We start from the raw sequence: 21533 nt of genomic DNA, 5'->3' as shown, positions 1-21533 counted from the left end.
GTATGAATAAGTTATAGAGTGTATTGGTATAGTGATTATTGTGATTGTGAGTACGATACAGTGATACCAACACAAGCATGAGAAAATCCTAAGGTGTGTGGTACATCACTCAGTGTTACTTCGTGATCGAGATAAACCCTACCAACACTCGTACAGTGAGGTACGATGTGTATGTGGTATAGTGGTTGTACCCTGGTATTGAACGTTCATACTCATCTGTTAAGCTCTGTAAATAGGTGTATGGGCGCCTATTTACAGGTCGGAAATTATATGGTATGTTATATGCATTTCTTACTGAGTCTGTTGACTCACAGTTTCTGCTTCCATGTGTAGGTAAAGGAAAGGCGAAGGCTGAACAAGAATGAACCTGAGCTCGGGTGAGATTGTACATGTCAAGCGGCGCGACCTGGAGTGTTCGGTCTCGGGACATCTGGGAGTTATATTTTGAAAGTCGTTGTGCGACCTGGAAGTTATGTATTTTGAAATGTAAAGTTTAAACAGTAAATTTTTAAAAGTTTGAAATCGGGATCCCGGGATTTGTAAATATTATATTATGACACGTTTTTCGAGAAATTTTCTTTGATTAGCAAAGATTGCACACTAATTGAAAAAGCACTGTAGCGTGCCTTAGCATTAGGGCGTTACAGTAGTCTAATCCCTTTACAGTGTAGATCATTCATATAGAGGATCATTGATCAAATTAGGATTATAACAATGGATAGCTAATGATGCGTCTATATGGTGGAACATATAGAGCATTCTATATACTGAGAGTGCAATTCTAAGTTCTATGCGTGGATTCAACGAAGAATTAATAAGTTAGTGAATTTTAGTGCTAAATTCTTGATCTACTTATTGGAAGCTCGGTTATATAGACCCATGGTCCCCGCACTAGTTGAGATAATATTGTTTGTAAGACTCATGTAATTGGTTTTAATTAATCAATTATAATTCACAAATTAGACTATGTCTATTTGTGAAATTTTCACTAAGTAAGGGCGAAATTGTAAAGAAAGAGTTATTAGGGGCATATTTGTTAATTATGATACTTTGTATGGTTCAATTAATAAATATGATAAATGACAATATTATTTAATAATTATTTATAGTTATTAAATAGTAAGAATCGGCATTTAAATGGTTGAATTAGAAAATTGGCATTTTTTGAGAAAATCAGATACAAAAGTGTTAAAATTGCAAAATTACAAAAAGCAAGCCCCAAACCCAACAAGCCATGGCCGACCACTTTTGTAGGCATTTTAAACTGATATTTTCATTATTTTAATGCCAAATAATTCAAACCTAACCCTAGCGGAATGCTATAAATAGGTAGTGAAGGCTTCAGGAAAATTACACTTCTGAATCAGAAAACCTGAGCCTTTCTCTCTACCTTGGCCGCCACTCTCTCTCTCTTCTTCCTTCATATTTTGAAATTACCTTAGTGATTAGAGTAGTGCCCACACACAGCAAGCAATATCTCAATCATAGTGAGGAAGATCGTGAAGAAAGATCATCAGCAAAGGAGTTTCGGCATCAAGGATTCAGAGAAAGAGATCCAGGTTCAGATCTTGATAATACTCTGCTACAGAAAGCATACAAGGGTTAGAGATCTGAACGGAAGGAGTCATTTAATTCCGCTGCACCCAATGTAAGGTTTCTTAAACTTTATACGTGTTTATTTCATCGTTTTAGAAAGTTCATATTTAGGTTGTTAATATACATACTTGTGAGTAGATCTAAGATCCTGGTAAAATAAATTCCAACATGCTAGCCATAGGGCAGGGGTCGCCAGCCAACCTCCTTGAGGTGGTTGGTTTGTCATTCATCGTCTCGCTTGAATGCTTGGACTCCTCATTTGTTCGATTAGCTTCAGGGAAAGACGGCATTTTCAAAGATTGACCTGCGATCCGACTATCATCAACTCAGAATTCGGGAAGAAGATATACCAAAGATTGCATTCCGAACCAGATATGGGCACTACGAGTTTCTGGTAATGTCACCCAGATTGACTAATGCTCCTGTGGCCTTTATGCATCTCATGAATAGAGTATTCAAGGATTTTCTCGATAACTGCATCGTAGTATTTATCGATGACATCCTTGTATACTCTCAGTCAGAAGAGGAGCATGAGCATCATCTACGAATGGTATCGCATCGACTTAGGGATCACAAGTTATATGCAAAGTTCAAAATGTGTGAATTCTGGTTGCCAGAGGTATTTTTTTAGGGCATATCATCGGGAAGAATGGAATTATGGTTGATCCAAGTAAGATCGAGTCAGTGAAGAATTGGCCGAGACCAAAATCAGTGACAGAAGTTCGAAGTTTCCTCGGTTTAGCAAGGTATTATCGATGTTTTGTCGATGGATTCTCTAAGATCTCTATGCCACTGACTGAGTTAGCTAAGAAAAATCAGCGATTTGTATGGTCAAACAAATGTGAAACAAGTTTTCAAGAGTTGAAACTGTTGGAATTATTTTACCAGGATCTAGATAAACTAACAAGTATGTTTGATTAACATCCTAATATGAATTCTAAAACAATGAAAATAAACACATATAAAGTTTAGAAAACCTTACAGTGGGTGCAGCGGAATAATATGACTCCTTCCATTCAGATCTCTAGCCCTTGATTCCTTTCTGTAGCAGAGCATAATCAAGATCTGAATCTGGATCTTCTTTTCTCCTTCTTTGATGCAGATTTTCCATAGTCTTACATACTATGATTGAGGTACCACTTGATGTGTGTGGGCACTACTCATCACTCAAGGATTTTTGAAAATTTATAGAGAAGAAAAGAGAGAGAGAGAGAGAGAGAGAGAGAGAGAGAGAGAGGCGTGTAGCTTTTTTGAAAGAAACCAATGTTCAAAGTTGTGTGTTTCCTGAAGCCAACACTTTCTATTTATAGAATTCCCTCTAGGTTTAGGTTAGAATTGTATGGCATTAAAATAATGAAAAAATAAAATGGTAAAGTCTTGCAATGTGGCCGGCCATACAAAGGGAATTGGGCCTCACTTTGCAACTTTCCCATTTTGTTATTTCTCATTCCCATTTTCTCAAAATTGCCAATTTTCCAATTTAACCTTTTAAATGCCAATTCTAATTATTTAATAATTTGAAAATAATTATTAAATAATATTGCAATTTAATATATTTATTAATTTAGACATGTAAAGTCTCTTAATTAATAAATAAACCTAGAATCTCTTTTCTTTACAATTTCACCCTTGCCTAGTGAAAATTCATAAAGTAGACATAGTCTAACTTTTAGAATTATAATTGCTTAATTAAAATCAATTAACTGAGTCTTACAAGCAGTATGGTCTCAACTAGTATGGGGACCATGGGTCTATATAACCGAGCTTCCAATAAGTCGAACCGAATTTACCAAGTAAATTCCCTAACTTATTAATTCCTCATTGAATCCACACTTAGAACTTGGAATTGCACTCTCAGTCATATAGAACGCTCTATATGTTCCAGGATATAGACACGTCATTAGTTATCCATTGTTATAACCCTAATGTGATCAATGACCCTCTAATAGATGATCTACATTGAAAAGGCTCTAAGTTACCGTTACACCTTCAATGTATTTTATCCTTAAAACACTTAGCTCTGTATAAATGATATTTCAGCAAAGTGAAATGAGATCTCCACCAGTTATTTCTGTTTAGCCAAGCTCGAAGGATATCATCGTTTCACTTCTAAGTTTCTATAGAAGTTATAGATTCTATATTTATGGTAGCACTCCCACTCAATTATACTATCATGTTCCCAAAATGTACGTATCACCCTGACCCAAAAGTAGGCTTAACTAACAAATTAAAGAACATGTATAGTACTCTTAAGATCGAACCTAACCATATCAGGATTAAGGTCATTTGATCTAGGATCAACAGGTAATATTGAATTGAATAGATATTACGGTAAGTTTTAATATATCTAATCAAAGTTCAATATCGGTCCCTTCCGATGTATACTCCATACATCCGATACTGGTAAACTTTGCCAATGTCCTGGAAAGGACATAACGCTTTTCCAAGGTGTAAGAATACCTATCGCTGATTATACCATGTCAGTCTAAATCCAGTGTTCTGAAAAATCAGGGAATAAACTTTCGAACATATAATATTATATTCCACTGTGCTGACAAAACTATAATCTTTAACAAATTCATATGTTCTGGAAATAAAAAGAATTCATACATTATATACATATAATCATGAAATAAATCATGTGAACGATGTGTTAGGTTTTATGCCCTAAATAAAACTCCATTTCAATGTAATCTATTTTATTCAACATATAAAGTAACAGAAGTATTTTTCATTCATTTGTGTATGTTTTGGTTCACTTAATCAATTGCTTGTCTATTTGATTAATAAATTCATCTTAAATCCTTTTCACATACTTGATCATGTTTATTGTGCTGTCATCACATTGGAAAGTAAACATGACTATGTGAATAAAGTTTCCTAGATTTATCAGACACAGGGTTTTACTGATATGATAATCTTCAATAAGAGTTTACTTGCATTTGGAGAAATGCTATGTTCTTTCCAGAACATTGGTTAAAGTAAAGCTCAGGTTGGATGCATGGAGTATGCATCGGAAGGGACCCATATTGAACTTTGACTTAGATTTAATTAAACTTACCGTAAAATCTATTCAAGTCAATATCGCAAAGTTGATCCTAGATCAAATGTTCTTAATCCTGTTATGATTAGGCTCAATCTTAAAAAACTATTCGTGTTCTTTGATTTGTCAGTTAAGCCTACTTTTAGGTCAGGGTGATACGTACATTTTGGGAACACGGTAGTCCAATTGAGTGGGAGCGCTAGCATAAACATGGAATCTATAGCTTCTATCTGGCGAATAGTAAGCAAAGGATGATCTCCTTCGAGCTTGACCAAACGAACATAAATGGTGGAGTACTCATTTCACATAAGCTGCAATATCATTTATACGGGGTCAAGTGTTTTAAGGATAAAATACATAGTAGGGTGTTACGGTAATCTAATCCCTTTACAGTGTAGATCATTCATATAGAGATTAGGATTATAACAATGGATAGCTAATGATGCATCTATATGGTGGAACATATAGAGCATTCTATATACTGAGAGTGCAATTCTAAGTTCTATGCGTGGATTCAACGAAGAATTAATAAGTTAGTGAATTTTAGTGCTAAATTCTTGATCTACTTATTGGAAGCTCGGTTATATAGACCCATGGTCCCCGCACTAGTTGAGATAATGTTGTTTGTAAGACTCATGTAATTGGTTTTGATTAATCAATTATAATTCACAAATTAGACTATGTCTATTTGTGAAATTTTCACTAAGTAAGGACGAAATTGTAAAGAAAGAGTTAATAGGGGCATATTTGTTAATTATGATACTTTGTATGGTTCAATTAATAAATATGATAAATGACAATATTATTGAATAATTATTTATAGTTATTAAATAGTTAGAATTGGCATTTAAATGGTTGAATTAGGAAATTGGTATTTTTGAGAAAATCAGATACAAAAGTGTTAAAATTACGAAATTGCAAAAAGCAAGGCCCAAATCCATCAAGCCATGGCCGGCCACTTTCGTAGGCATTTTAAACTGATATTTTCATTATTTTAATGCCAAATAATTCAAACCTAACCCTAGTGGATTGCTATAAATAGATAGTGAAGGCTTCAGCAAAATTACACTTCTGAATCAGAAAAACCTGAGCCTTCTCTCTCTTTCTTAGCCACCACTCTCTCTGTCTCTTCTTCCTTCATATTTCGAAATTATCATAGTGATTAGAGTAGTGCCCACACAAAGCAAGCAATACCTTAATCATAGTGAAGAAGATCGTGAAGAAAGATCATCAACAAAGGAGTTTCAGCATCAAGGATTCAGAGAAAGAGATCCAGTTTCAGATCTTGATAATACTCTGCTACAGAAGGGATACAAGGGTTAAAGATCTGAACGGAAGGAGTCATTTAATTCCGCTGCACCCAATGTAAGGTTTCTTAAACTTTATACGTGTTTATTTCATCGTTTTAGAAAGTTCTTATTTAGGATGTTAATAAACATACTTGTGAGTAGATCTAAGATCCTGGTAAAATAAATTCCAAAAACTGCCTCAAAGCCATGGTAATTGATTTACTTGCAATAAATTTGGACTTTAAAACGGTTGTTTGTTTGTTTTTGGATGGTATCATGTTGTATTGAGTGTTATTTGATGATTGATTGGTGTTTGTGAATTTTCGTTAAATAATTGAATATCTGTTTCTGGAATTATTTTTATTGGATAGTATGGAAAACATTAAGCAAGTTACTTTCTTACAGAACTCAATTTCGATTTAATTTGTATTAGTTATGATTTTTTGAAGATTCGAAAAAAACGGAGTTGTGCTGAAACTTGCATGCGCGCGCGGAAATCATGCTCGACATGATTCCGCCGCACAAACTTGCCCAGATCACACCCTTGCGCGCGCGGACGGGTATGCACAGCATCCCGTCCGTACAACTCGCAATTTTTTGTTTTTCTTCGTTTTTTCATACTTTTTCATGGAATTAACTTCCGATTTTTTGTGTAGTTCTGTATTTATACTATTACTATTCCTAATTCAATTCAAATTATCATTATGAATTAATTTAATATTTTTTAAATTTAATTCAAGATATTAGTGTAATTTGAATTTGAAAATAGTTAGTATCTATCTTTTTTGCTTAATAATCTATCTTATTTTTAAATTTTATTATATCTTATCTTATTTTTAAATTTAAGGTCAGATTTTAAATATTTTAAAATTAAATCTTTTTTTAAATAATTTGACCTTATTTAAATTTAAAATAAGATAATTATAATCATGTAATTTTAAAAAGATGTAAGATATTTTGCTAACTTTTAAATTTTGTTATTTTATTTATTTAAATTACATTTAAAATCTGAAAAAGATATTCATTTATCTTTTTTTTTTAATTTTTTATTTAATTTTTATTTATAAAATAACATTTAAATTTTAAAAGTAGTTAGCAAATTTTGAAATGATATTTAGGTTGGTTGAAACCTAATTTTTCAAAATTGTAGGTTTAATTTTAAATTTTAATTTTAATTTAATTTCGAAATTTTTTATTTCAAATTTTTTTTTAATTTTTTCGAATTTTTTTTTCAATTAATTATTTAATTTAAATTAAATAAATCCTACATCCAACTATCCAGCTAACCTTGTTGCAGGAGTATGTGTTTTAGCTTGTGTGTAAGTTTTCAAAACCTATTATTACTTGATTGTAAATAGCCATGGTTACCTTTCGCCAGATCTAATGATCTGATGGCTCCCTTGGTCAAGATAATAATTTGTAACAGGTATATTTACAATCTTCTTTCATCTATGTATGACCTAGCAACATGATAGGACCCATCCAAAGTGTGCCTGTGTGAGCCTATGTGTTTAATTTCATTATAGATGCATATAGGTTAATGTTGCTAAAATAAATTATCATAGTTCTTGATAGAATTTATTTAGGCCCATTTAGTTTTTGGGCATATTCAATTAATAACAGTTGTTCATTTTAAGGTTAAATTCCTCTCTTTTGGGCCTTGTGTGAGAGTTGGGAGCCATAGAAGTGGGTACGACATACTGAAACCAGCACCCCCTCACATGAACCACCCCAGTTGTGAAGGCCCATTTGCCTGATTTGAACAAACTGTACTAGGTTAATTACACTTGTTTAACCTAATAAAATTGATTAGCAACATAATTAATTTCATTTATTTTGAAATTAATTTAAGAAAACCATAGTTTAAAGAATTTTATATTCTAAGCTAAACTATATGTATTTTCTTGTATTTAATTAAATATAGAATTATAACCATCTAGATTCTTTCTGAAGCTTAATTTAAATTTTTCATTAAATATTCCTATTTTAAGTTAATATCTTTTCGAATATTAACTTAAAATAGAATATTTTAGATATTTTTTAGGTTAATATCTTTTCGAATATTAACTTAAAATGGAATATCTTCAAAATTAAGTGGTTACAACTTAATTTTAATTTAATTAAATCTGATTTGAAAGATATTTAAGTTTTTTTTTTTTAGATTATTCTAAAACAACTTAAACAAGATATTTTCAAATTTGTTTCATTTATTATTCGAATTTATTTTTTGAATTTAATTAATAATTGAAAATTAATTAAAGTTGATTTTTTATTTAAACCAACTTTGATTTGTAATTTTTCATTATTATATTATGGAACTTGTTAGATATTTATTTGAATTTATTTTTCAAATTTAAATAATAATTGAAAATTAATTAAAGTTGATTTTTTTTATTTAAACCAACTTTAGTTTGTAATTTTTTATTATTATAATATCGAATTAATATGATTATACAAAATACATATAATATTTTAAATAATGAGCTTTTAATCAAAAGACATTCGATCTCCATTGTGGGTTTTACACCGCGTTTGTTTTAGTGAGTAATCCTCCCTAATGGAGGAACGTTCATTAGCAATTTTGCACCGTTTAACCTCGCATGATAAGTAGTTTGTAAGTGTTTTGTATGGTATAGATCATCCTAATGGTGGCGACCATACTTGACTTGCAAATTATGAAACAATGGTGGAAGCTCATAAGATAGAATTGCCTTGACTCTCGCCTAAATGGGACAACGCTGAATTCCAATCTTGATCGAATAAAAGGTTGCTAGAATGGTTATCATTTTAGATGAGCTGACAACTCTATTCAATGGATGATGCTTTGACTCTCGTCTAAACGGGACACTGTATCAGCTTGTTGAAGTACCTTGGAAAATAAACTATGTTAGATTTAGTATTTCTATAACATATGTCATTACTTGTTATTTTCTGAAATGTGTATGAATTTATGAGCCAAAACCTTACTTTTGTTTTATTGATGTGTTGTAGTGTCATTATGAATAACCCTCACCACGATCCTCTCCTAGTTACTATCTTAGCAAAAGAACTCTATAGTGTGAAAATGCATCCTGGTAGTTGCATTAACTCGCACCTGTTGATGATGAATCTGAAGTTCCAAAAGGCAAATCTACTAGGAATTGATTTATCAAGAGAACAATTGGTCCAACTCATCCTTAATAGTCTTCCTCCGGAGTATAATGAATTTGTTATCTCTTACATGATCAACAATTCTAACTCCTCCGACATGGACAAGCTCGAAGTAGAATTACGAGCCCATGAACGGAACTTGATAGCAATGGGTCCCCCTGGGTTTGCAATCCATAATTGAAGGAAAAGGACTAGGTATGAAGGATAGCAAAGCTGCTTCTTCAAGTACAATTATCAGACATGATCTTCTATGTTCGAATTGTAATGAAAAGGGACATCATGAAGAACGATGTCCCATGCTTCTAAACAATTCAAACGAAGGTAATGCTTTTGTCTTTGAACCATGTGTTTTAGAGAACGACAAATCCGTTTGGATTATTGATTCTGGGTCTACTAACCATGTATGTTCTTCACTGCAGTTGCTTGAAACTTGGGAAAATCTGCTTCCAGGAGAGTTAAAGCTTAAAGTTGGCAATGGCGAATTAGTATCGGTCAAAGCTAGAGGGAAAGCCCGCATCAAGTTTCAACAAAGATTTTTAATTTTAGAAAATGTTTTATTTATTCCAAACTTTAGTAGAAACTGGATTAGTGTCTCATGTTTGCAAACACAATCTTATATATTGAATTTTTCGAGTAAAAATTGTACAATTTCTCGTAATGGATTTCAAATATGTGTTGCTATAATGGAACAAGGGCTTTATGTTTTAAGACCGAATACTCAAATCTCACTAAATAGTGAACTTTTCAGTGTAGCTAGACCTAGAAACCTCAAAAGAAAAGAGATTGATAATAATGATCAAACATATCTATGGCATTTACGTTTAGGTCATATAGGCTTTGATAGACTCAATAGGCTCACCAAAGACGGTCCATTGAAAAATGTCGTCTTAGGTGAACTGCCAGTATGCGAGTCCTGCCTAGAAGGAAAAATGACTAAACGTTCTTTCTCTGCAAAGGGACAGCGTGCCAAAATCCCTCTAGGGTTAGTGCATTCTGATGTCTGCGGACCTTTGAATGTCAAAGCCCGAGGTGGTTATGAGTATTTTGTCACTTTCATTGACGATTTCTCTAGATATAGTTTTCTTTACCTAATGCAAAAGAAATCTGAAACGTTTGAAAAGTTTCAAGAATTTCATGCTTTGGCCCAAAACCAATTAGGTAAATCATTAAAGATCTTGCGAACTGATAGGAGTGGAGAATATATGGATATGCAGTTCAAAGATCATTTAATTGAACTTGGAATTGAATCCCAATACACTGCCCCAGCCACTCCACAACAAAATGGAGTTACAGAAAGAAGAAATTTCACTATTTTGGAAATGGTTAGGTCTATGCTGAGTTATTCAACTCTGTCTACGTCCTTCTGGGGATATGCTATACAGATGGCAAATGACATTTTAAATGTTGTTCCATCTAAAGCAGTCCCTAAGACACCCGTCGAACTTTGGAATGGTCGAACACCTAGTTTACGCCATTACAGAATTTGGGGGTGCCCTGCTCATGTCTTAAGAAAGAAAGAAGGCAAACTTGAATCACGTACAGAAGTATGCATGTTTGTCGGAAATTAAAGAGACTAGGGGTGGACTATTTTATAGTCACAATAATAACAAAGTGTTTGTTTCTACAAATGCTACTTTCCTTGAAGAGAACTATATTAAAGACTACAAACCAAAAAGTAAAGTTGTTCTAAAGGAATTGCTATCAGATATAAGTCCTTCCAATGTTCCGTCCTCTTCCACTCGTGAAGAAGACAATCCCACTCCCTCAGTTGAACAAACTGAGAAATCTACTACTAAAGTTTCTGTTCAGAAGACCACCGTACCTCGTCGTAGTGGGAGGGTTTCAACAAAACCTGCTCGTTATGGCTTGGATGGTGAAATCAATATTGTCGTAGGTGACGGTATTGATGACGATCCATTAACCTATAAACTGGCAATGGCTAGTCCGCAACGGAAACGATGGTCAGCCGGCATGGATTCAGAAATGGATTCCATGAAAAAGAACAAAGTCTTGGAATATGTAGACGCACCTGACGACTATCATCCGATAGGATGCAAGTGGGTTTACAAGAAGAAAAGAGGAGCTGGAGGCGAAGTCGAAACTTTTAAAGCTAGACTTGTAGCCAAGGGTTATACCCAAAGAGAAGGCGTGGACTATGAGGAAACTTTTAGTCCTGTAGCCATGCTCAAATCCATCCGAATTCTTCTCTCCATAGCTGCTGCTTTCGATTATGAAATCTGGCAAATGGATGTCAAGACTGCCTTCCTTAATGGGGTACTTGAAGAAACCATCTATATGGAGCAACCAGAAGGTTATGTTCTTCCTGGGCAGGAAAAGAAAGTTTGCAAATTAAACAGGTCTATCTATGGACTTAAGCAAGCTTCTCGCTCATGGAACAAAAGGTTTGATGAAATTATCAAGACCTACGGCTTTCTTCAGAATGAAGATGAACCTTGTGTTTACCAACTCAAGGAAGACAAAATAGTAGTATTCCTAGTCCTTTATGTTGATGACATTTTGATTATTGGAAACAATGTCAAGAAAATGACTCACATCAAGGAATGGCTCAACACTCAATTCGATATGAAAGATTTGGGTGAAGCAGCCTATGTTCTTGGTATTCAGATTATTAGAAACTGGAAGAACAGATCTCTTGCTCTCTCTCAAACAACCTACATAGACAAAGTCCTAGAGAGATTCTCCATGAACAACACCAATGGGGCAAACATGCCTTCTAGATATGGTATCCGTCTATCTAAGGAACAGTCTCCGACTGATCCTCAAGAGATAGAGGACATGGCGAAAATTCCCTATGCCTCTGCAGTTGGAAGTCTAATGTATGCAATGTTATGCACTAGACCTGACATCTGTTATGCTGTTGGGATCGTGAGGAAAGTCTTGAAGACAGGAAATCTACATCTAGGATGGTGTTTACTCTTGGGGGTGGACAAGTGGTTTGGAGAAGTGCTAAACAAACCGCTATATAGGACTCAACTATGGAAGCTGAATGCATAGCTGCAGCCGAAGCTGCTAAAGAACTTGTCTGGCTAAGAAAGTTCTTCACCAGTATAGGTGTCGTCCCTGGTATGGAGAAGCCTCTGGTCTTACTTTGTGATAACAATGGAGCAATAGCAAACAGTAAAGAACCTCGAAGCCACAAGAGAAGCAAACACATTGAAAGGAAGTATCACATTATCAGAGAATACGTGGCAAGAGGGGATGTACTAGTTGAGAAAGTTGACACAGAGGACAACCTAGCTGATCCATTTACCAAAGTCCTGGCCGTGACAGCCTTTGAAAAGCACCGACAGAATTTAGGATTAATTGATATGTACTAATGAGTTTTATATTAGTGCAAGTGGGAGTTTGTTAGGTTTTATGCCCTAAATAAAACTCCATTTCAATGTAATCTATTTTATTCAACATCAATAAAGTAACAGAAGTATTTTTCATTCATTTGTGTATGTTTTGGCTCACTTAATCAATTGCTTGTATATTTGATTTATAAATTCATCTTAAACCCTTTTCACATACTTGATCATGTTTATTGTGCTGTCATCACATTGGAAAGTAAACATGACTATGTGAATAAAGTTTCCTAGATTTATCAGACACAGGGTTTTACTGATATGATAATCTACAACAAGAGTTTACTTGCATTTGGAGAAATGCTATGTTCTTTCCAGAACATTGGTTAAAGTAACGCTCAGGTTGGATGCATGGAGTATGCATCGGAAGGGACCGATATTGTAAAGCCCGCTTAGTTAATTTGGAAATTAGCAGTTGTTTATGTTTAATTATGAAATTATTTATAGCTATTTAAATAATTTATTACTGTTATTTATGGAATTCAGAAATGCATGATTATGTCATCAGTAGTTTTTATATTTTGCATTTCCGGTGTCCGGTATTTTGGAACTCGGCGTTTGGCTCAGTAGAAATCACAACTTAGTATGTTAGTAATTTGGGGACGGGTTTTGGACATTGGGAATGTCGAGAATGGCCGGGAATTTATAATTTCCCAAAAATACCCCTTTAGTATGATTTTCATGATTTTATGGTGGAGGGGCAAAATGGTCTTTTTGCCCCATTAGTGTTTTGTCTTATGTGATTTATTAAATGGATTAAATGTTTATTTTAATTGATTATTTTGGCTGAAATGAATAATGCTTGGTTAGTTATTTCATTTTCATTTTTTTCACAAAAATATGCTAAGTTAGAAAAATAGAAATTTCAAAAGAAAACTCTCTCTCTTTTCCTCTCATTTTCGGCCAAGCTTGGGGAGCAGCTAGGGCTGGATTTCATTGTTGAATTCAAGTTATTTTAGCAAGATCAAGTGATTTTCTTTGAGGTATTTCTTGGCTTTAGTTTCTTACTTGGTTTTTCTTGAAAAAAATGATGAAAATGATGATGCATGCATGATTAATTGAGGTTGTTGCTGCTGTATTTTGTTGATGTTTTCTGTGGTTTCAAGCATGATTTTTAGTTGGTAATTAAGCTCTTGTGAAGTATGATTCCTAGGTTGAGCATGCTAGAGGTTTATTATTGCAAAAGTTTGATTTTCAACATGAATTATTGTGAATCTGTTCTGTGATGTTGCTGTTGTTTTTAATTGTTTTTCAGAGGCTTAGATAAGCTTATTTGAGTAGAATTAACTAGGTTTGAATGCATGTTAGTGGATTTAACCAAGTTTGAGTTTTGGAACTCAAAGCTTGGTCTTTAATGGTGAATTTTGCCTCTGTGTTTTCTGGGTGGTTTTGAGGCCTTAGATTTGTTCTTTGGGGTGTTTAGAACAGGTCTGGAAAGTTTGGTACCAATTGGGGTTGAATTGGTCGAGTTATGAGAATTTTAGTTGGCTGCCTGCGAGGAACCAGAATTCCGGTTGTGCATCCGGAATTCCGGATGAGGGTTCTGAATTTTCCAACCGGAATTCCGGTTGGGCAACCGGTCTACCGGTTGGGGAAAATTCAGGGACCCTAGTTTTCCTCGTTTTTATGTTTTTAGGGGTTTTGCCATGCTTTTTATCGATAGGGAAACTTTTAGTTCCTAGTTTTAGTCCCCGGGAAGTGATTTAGCGTGTCACTTATAGCGTTGTGATTTTTATGGTTTAGGAGCCAGTAATCCGCCGCTCGGCCTTCGGTTCCGGTCGGGTTGACCGCACACCCGAAATCGGAATCCGTGTAAGATTAGTATAACGGTATGCATATGTAGATTACATGTTTAGCGTGCATGTAGGAAGCCTATTAGATTACATTAGTTGTATGTTGGCTTCGAACCATCCAACCCCGTCACGTCGGTACAGCCGGAGTATGACCAAGAATGAGTATGACCGGTTTGACCGATCAGCCGGCACTTGGTTGGTGGTTCCGTGCTATTGACGTATCCCGTCGGTACAGCTGGAGTATGACCAGCGGCGGAGTATGACCGGTTCGACCGATCGGAGGATATAGTAACACGTCGGTACAGTGCTAGAGTATGACCAACGGCGGAGTATGACCGGTTCGACCGATCATGTTGTTACGTGTCAATAGTACCGTCCCTATGAACGTTCAGAACTCAGTACCATGTTGGACATGGCAGTAGTGGCTCAGTACCATGTTGGACATGGCAGTAGCGGGACTCAGTATCGTGTTGGACACAGCAGTTAGTTTTATGTATGATATTATTATGCTTTTCTTACTGAGTCTGTCGACTCACAGTTTATGTTCATGTGTAGGTAAAGGCAAGGCTATAGCTGATGGACCGTGAGGGAGCTTATGAGATTGTACATGTCGGGGCAGTTAGGCCTGGAGCGTACGATCCTCGGGACAGCAAGGCTGAATTTTGTAACTGGTCGTTAGACGACTTTTAATTTTATGTATTAGTTAAACAGTTAAAACTTTTGTAAATGATTTTATAAATCGGGATCCCGAGTCTTTTGTAATATGGTTTATAAGTTTAATTAAAAAAGCAAAATTTTAATTAATCATGTTTTTCCATAAACCTCGTTGATTAGCAACGAGCTGCACAGTACGTTTAAAAATCACGTAATACGCCTAAGTTAGTTAGGGTGTTACAGATATTGAACTTTGACTTAGATTTAATTAAACTTACCGTAAAATCTATTCAAGTCAATATCGCAAAGTTGATCCTAGATCAAATGTTCTTAATCCTGTTATGATTAGGCTCAATCTTGAAAGGCTATTCGTGTTCTTTGATTTGTCAGTTAAGCCTACTTTTAGGTCAGGGTGATACGTACATTTTGGGAACACGGTAGTGCAATTGAGTGGGAGCACTAGAATAAACATGGAATCTATAGCTTCTATCTGGCGAATAGTAAGCAAAGGATGATCTCCTTCGAGCTTGACCAAACGAACATAAATGGTGGAGTACCATTTCACACAAGCTGAAATATTATTTATACGGGGTCAAGTGTTTTAAGGATAAAATACATAGTAGGGTGTTACGGTAATCTAATCCCTTTACAGTGTAGATCATTCATATAGAGGATCATTGATCAAATTAGGATTATAACAATGGATAGCTAATGATGCGTCTATATGGTGGAACATATAGAGCATTCTATATACTGAGAGTGCAATTCTAAGTTCTATGCGTGGATTCAACGAAGAATTAATAAGTTAGTGAATTTTAGTGCTAAATTCTTGATCTACTTATTGGAAGCTCGGTTATATAGACCCATGGTCCCCGCACTAGTTGAGATAATGTTGTTTGTAAGACTCATGTAATTGTTTTTTATTAATCAATTATAATTCACAAATTAGACTATGTCTATTTGTGAAATTTTCACTAAGTAAGGGCGAAATTGTAAAGAAAGAGTTAATAGGGGCATATTTGTTAATTATGATACTTTGTATGGTTCAATTAATAAATATGATAAATGACAATATTATTTAATAATTATTTGTAGTTATTAAATAGTTAGAATTGGCATTTAAATGGTTGAATTAGGAAATTAGCATTTTTGAGAAAATCAGATACAAAAGTGTTAAAATTGCAAAATTGCAAAAAGCATGGCCCAAATCCATGAAGCCATGGCCGGCCACTTTTGTAGGCATTTTAAACTGATATTTTCATTATTATAATGCCAAATAATTCAAACCTAACCCTAGTGGATTGCTATAAATAGATAGTGAAGGCTTCAGCAAAATTACACTTCTAAATCAGAAAAACCTGAGCCTTCTCTCTCTTCCTTGGCTGCCACTCTCTCTCTCTCTCTTCTTCCTTCATATTTCGAAATTACCTTAGTGATTAGAGTAGTGCCCACACACAGCAAGCAATACCTCAATCATAGTGAGGAAGATCGTGAAGAAAGATCATCAGCAAAGGAGTTTCAGCATCAAGGATTCAGAGAAAGAGATCCAGGTTCAGATCTTGATAATACTCTGCTACAGAAAGGATACAAGGGTTAGAGATCTGAACGGAAGGAGTCATTTAATTCTGCTGCACCCAATGTAAGGTTTCTTAAACGTTATACGTGTTTATTTCATCGTTTTAGAAAGTTCTTATTTAGGATGTTAATAAACATACTTGTGAGTAGATCTAAGATCCTGGTAAAATAAATTCCAACACCATGCAACATAAAATGTTATTTATGATCTTTATTAATAAGTAAATCTGATTATATTGAAATGGGTTTTATTTAGGGCACAAAACCCAACAGAAACAACGTTTGATAATAGCTCTGGTGTTAGCTTTGCCATCAGATCGAGAGAAGTTCAGTATTTACTGTGATGCATCCAGGGTTTTGGGATGTGTTATGATACAAACTGACAAAGTCATAGCCTATGCCTCTCGTCAACTGAAGGATTATGAGCAACGCTACCCAACGCATGATTTAGATCTTGCTGCTGTAGTTTTTGCTTTAAGGATATGGCGGCATTACCTTTATGCTGAGAAATGTGAGATTTATACTGATCATAAAAGTCTCAAGTACTTTTCCACCCAAAAAGATTTAAACATGAGGAAGAGAAGGTGGCTAGAACTTGTTAAAGACTACGACTGTGAGATTCTGTATCACCCCGGGAAAGCCAATGTTGTGGCTGATGCACTGAGTAGAAAAGGTCCCGGGTAGGTTTTCACCACTGTTTTGATAGCTCCTGAACTAGCTTATGAGATGGTTAGTGCATGAATTGAGTTAGTAGTTGGAAAGTTTCACAACTTGACACTCCAGTCTGATTTGCTAGAAAGAATTAGAAAGGCATAATTAGAAAATCTCGAGCTAGTCAAGATTCGAGATGAGGTGATGGCAGGTCGACCTAAAGACTTTTCAATCTCGAATAATGGAATATTATTGTATAAAGCTCAAGTTTGTGTTCCTAGTATTGATGGGCTGAAGAAAGAAATCCTTGATGAAGCTCACACCACACCATGTTCACTACATCAATGAACTACCAAAATGTATCAGGATTTAAAACCCTACTTCTAGTGGTATGGGATGAAAAGAGATGTGGTAGATTATGCGTCTAAATGCTTAACCTATCAGCAAATCAAAGCTGAACATCAAAGGCTGGTAGGGTTATTGCAACCTTTGGCCCTTCCTAAGTGGAAGTGGGAGGACATTGCGATGGATTTTGTAATAGGTTTGCCTAGAGCCACATGAATGTATGATTCAGTATGGGTCATAGTGGACAGATTCACAAAATCAGCTCACTTTCTGCCAGTGAAAGTTACTTACGCGGTGGATCAATATGCTGAGCTATATGTAAAGGAGATAGTTCGTCTCCATGAAGCTCCTAAATCAATTGTTTCAGACAGAGATTCAAAGTTTACATCAAAGTTTTGGGTGAGTCTACAGAAGGCTATGGGTAAAAAGCTGAAGTTTAGCATAGCTTTTCACCCTCAGACAGATGGCAATCAGAAAGAACAATTCAGATACTAGAAGATTTGTTGCGAGCCTGTGTCATGGACTTTGAGGGTTCATGGAGTAAGTACTTGCCTTTAATTAAATTCTCCTGCAACAATAGCTACCAAAGTACAATAGGAATGGCTCTCTATGAGATGTTGTATGGTAGGAAATTTTGCTTCCCTATTCATTGGGAAGAAACTAGAGAAAGGAAGCACTTAGGTCCGGAGTTAGTTTAGAGGACCAATGAAGCTATAGACAAGATCAAGACTCGGATGCTTGCTTCCCAAAGTAGGCAGAAAATTTATGCTGATCTAAAGCGTAGAGATGCTACATTTCAGGCAGGGGAACATGTTTTCCAAGGAGTTTCACCTGTAAAGGGTACCAAACGCTTCGGGAAGAAGAGTAAGTTGAGCCCTAGGTTCATTGGGCCATTTTGATACTCAAGAAGGTCAGGCAGGTAGCGTATCGGCCAGCCTTACCACCAGCGCTATCGACTGTTCATAATGTATTTCATATTTCAATGTTCAGGAAATATGTTTCGAACTCGACTCATGTCTTGAGTTACGAAGCCCTTGAACTACAGCTAAACTTATCTTACGAAGAACAGTCAGTTCAGATCCTTAATAGGAAGGAGAAAGTTCTTCGAAAGAAGCCCATTGCTTTGGTCAAAGTACTCTGGAGAAACAGCAAGGTGGAGGAAGCCACCTGGGAGTTAGAATCTGATATGAGGACTCCATATCCAGAGTTATTCAGATTAGATTTCGAGAATGAAATCCTTTTAACGGGGGAATAATTGTAATGACCGTATTTTTAATTTGGATTAGTAAAGGCAATTAGCACTAATTATTGGTATTTTTATAATTATTTATGAATTTAATTTATTTGTGGGTCCTATTGTTAGAAATGGGCATTAGAGTTATAATTTCTCAATTTTGGGGATTTTATTAAACTCTAGGTGTATTATATGTATTATGTTTGAATTATGTTATTTTTATAATTTTTGGCAACAACGGAAAATGTGATGGATGGCTAGTTTGATCACATGGGTAAGTCTAGAATCTTATTTCTTAGTGGGATAGATATTTGAGAAAATAAATACCGAGGTTGTGCGGGGTTATGGTTTTTGACCATTTTACCCCTAGGTTTGAAATAGGCTAAAGTTAAGCATTAAGGGCATTTTAGTCTTTTGCCTAGGGAAATGTTTTGGTGGCTGCACTAGGGAGTGACACATGCCTTTTATTTTTCAGCAAGGATTAGTTAGAAAATCCTTTATCATTTTGAGGAAATTAAAGGGAAAATCAAAAAATAGAATTCTTCTACTCTTCTCCTTCTCTTTCTTCAAACCAGCCACAAAACCAGGGGAAACCATTCAAATCCTCATATTTTCTGGAATCAAGCTGAGTAATCCCTAGCTCTTTGTTCTTTGTGTTTCTAAGCTTTGAATTTGGTTTCAAGTAGTGACTTTTAGTGTTGGTGGTTGTTAGGGTTAGAAATGCTTAGGGTTCAGTTTTTATGTTCAATTTAAGTTGATTAAAGGTTTTGGTAGCTGTTTTTATTGCTTTGTGTTGGATTTTTGCAAGTTTGTGCTTTGAAACCTAAGCTTTGATCTTTAATGGCATGTCTTAATTCAGTGGTTTTTTTTCTGGGAATTATTGGTTGGAATATGTTGTGTATACAATGTTTAGGTACTCTGGAATGTTTGGTTGCTTTTGGTGGAGTTTTGAGCAAGAAATGAGATCTTTTTTGGGAAAATTGGTATAAATTGGTTTACCGGTTTACCAGTGCCTGCAAAACTGGTAAACCGGTTTTGGCAGGGTTCCTCGAATGTCTCGTTTTCTCAATTCTCATCCATTTCAGTACAGTAGTTGGGTGTTTCCCTGTCTCCTAAGTTAGTGTAATCCCTAGTGAATATAACAGAGCCTAGAGTTATAGGTTCGAGTTTCCCGGATTAGGGTTTCCAACATGTGATTTACCCCATTTTTATATGTGATTAGGGTATCCATCCCGCACGACACTTTCTGTTCAGGTCGGCCATCACACTTGAATCTGGAAAGAAGGTAAGAACTGTGTATAATATGTGATATTTATGCGAATGTATATATGTATGATGTATATGCATGGTCTGTGTATGATTGTATATGTTTAAGTGATATCATAGTGACACAATCATTGTGTCGGTTCAGCATTACAAGCATCGTACTGGTTAAGAGTGATATTCACCCTAGAATGTATGAATTGGTGCTATCATAGCGACACAAACATTGTGTCGGTTCAGCAGTACAGGGATCGTACTGGTTAAGAATGATATCATGGCCAATTATACTTTTGGATGCTATTGATGTTATCATAGCGGCACGAACATAGTGTCGGTCCTATAGTACGATCATAGTGCTGGTAGTGGGTGATATCATGGTCAATAGCACAAACAGTTAGAACGTTCTTACTCATCTATTAAGCATTGTAAATAGGTATATGGGCGCCTAAATACAAGTCGGTATTATATGATATGTTTTATGCTTTTCTTACTGAGTCTGTCGACTCAAAGTTCTGCTTCCATGTGTAGGTAAAGGAAAGGCGAAAGCTGAACAGGATTGATCCTGGCTGAGATGAAGTTGTACATGTTGTGGCAGCGCGACCTGGAGTATTCGGTCTCAGGACATCTGGGGTTATTATTTTGTAGTCGTTGTGCGACCTGGTTATGTATTTTGGTGTATTTTGTTTAAAAGTTTAAAAAAAGAGATCCCGGTACTTGTAAATGATTATGTAAAGTTTATAAAGTTTAATATTTAATATAAAAGTTTTAATTTGACACGTTTTTTAGAAAAATTCTTTGATTAGCAAAGATAGCACTATAATTCAAAAAGCACTGTAGCGTGCCTTAGCATTAGGGCGTTACAATGTCACTGTCTTCAGTATTAAGTTTTTGAGAAGGAAAAATCTTTTCATGGAACACAACATTTCGAGATACAAAAAATTGTTTGTTATTGATGCCGTAGAGCTTATACCCTTTAATACCTTGGGGATATCCCATAAAAACACTTGTACGGGCTCTTGGTGAAAATTTGCTTTTATGAGTAGATAAAGTTGAGGCAAAAACGAGACACCCAAAAGAGCGTAGATGTTGATATTCAGGCAGTTTATCAAAGAGTAATTCGTAAGGAGTTTTGTTGTTTAATAGGGGAGTAGGATTTCTATTTATTAGATATGCAACGGCTAATATGCATTCAGTCCAAAATTTAATGGGAATCTTTTATTGAAAATATAAGGATCGTGCAACATTAAGCAAGTGCTGATGCTTTCTTTCAGAAACAACACTTTGCTCAGGTGTTTAACCACATGAGAACTCATGCATAATACCTTGCTTGGAAAATAGTTCCTTGAAAACAAGTTCTGTGCGTTGTCAGAACGAAATACTCTAAAAACTTGCTTGAATTGAGCTTGTATGTAGGTCAAGAATTGAGACATAATGAAGCTAACATCACATTTATGTTGCATTAGAAAAACCCATGTGACTCTAGAGAAATCATTAACTAAAGTAAGAAAGTATCCGTGATTTGTGTGTGACACAATGTGGTATGGTCCCGAAACATCACAATGAATAATTTTA

This window comes from Cannabis sativa, chromosome 7, assembly GCF_029168945.1.
Source record: "Cannabis sativa cultivar Pink pepper isolate KNU-18-1 chromosome 7, ASM2916894v1, whole genome shotgun sequence".
Taxonomy (NCBI): Eukaryota; Viridiplantae; Streptophyta; class Magnoliopsida; order Rosales; family Cannabaceae; genus Cannabis; species Cannabis sativa.
This window is presented reverse-complemented; position numbering follows the sequence as displayed.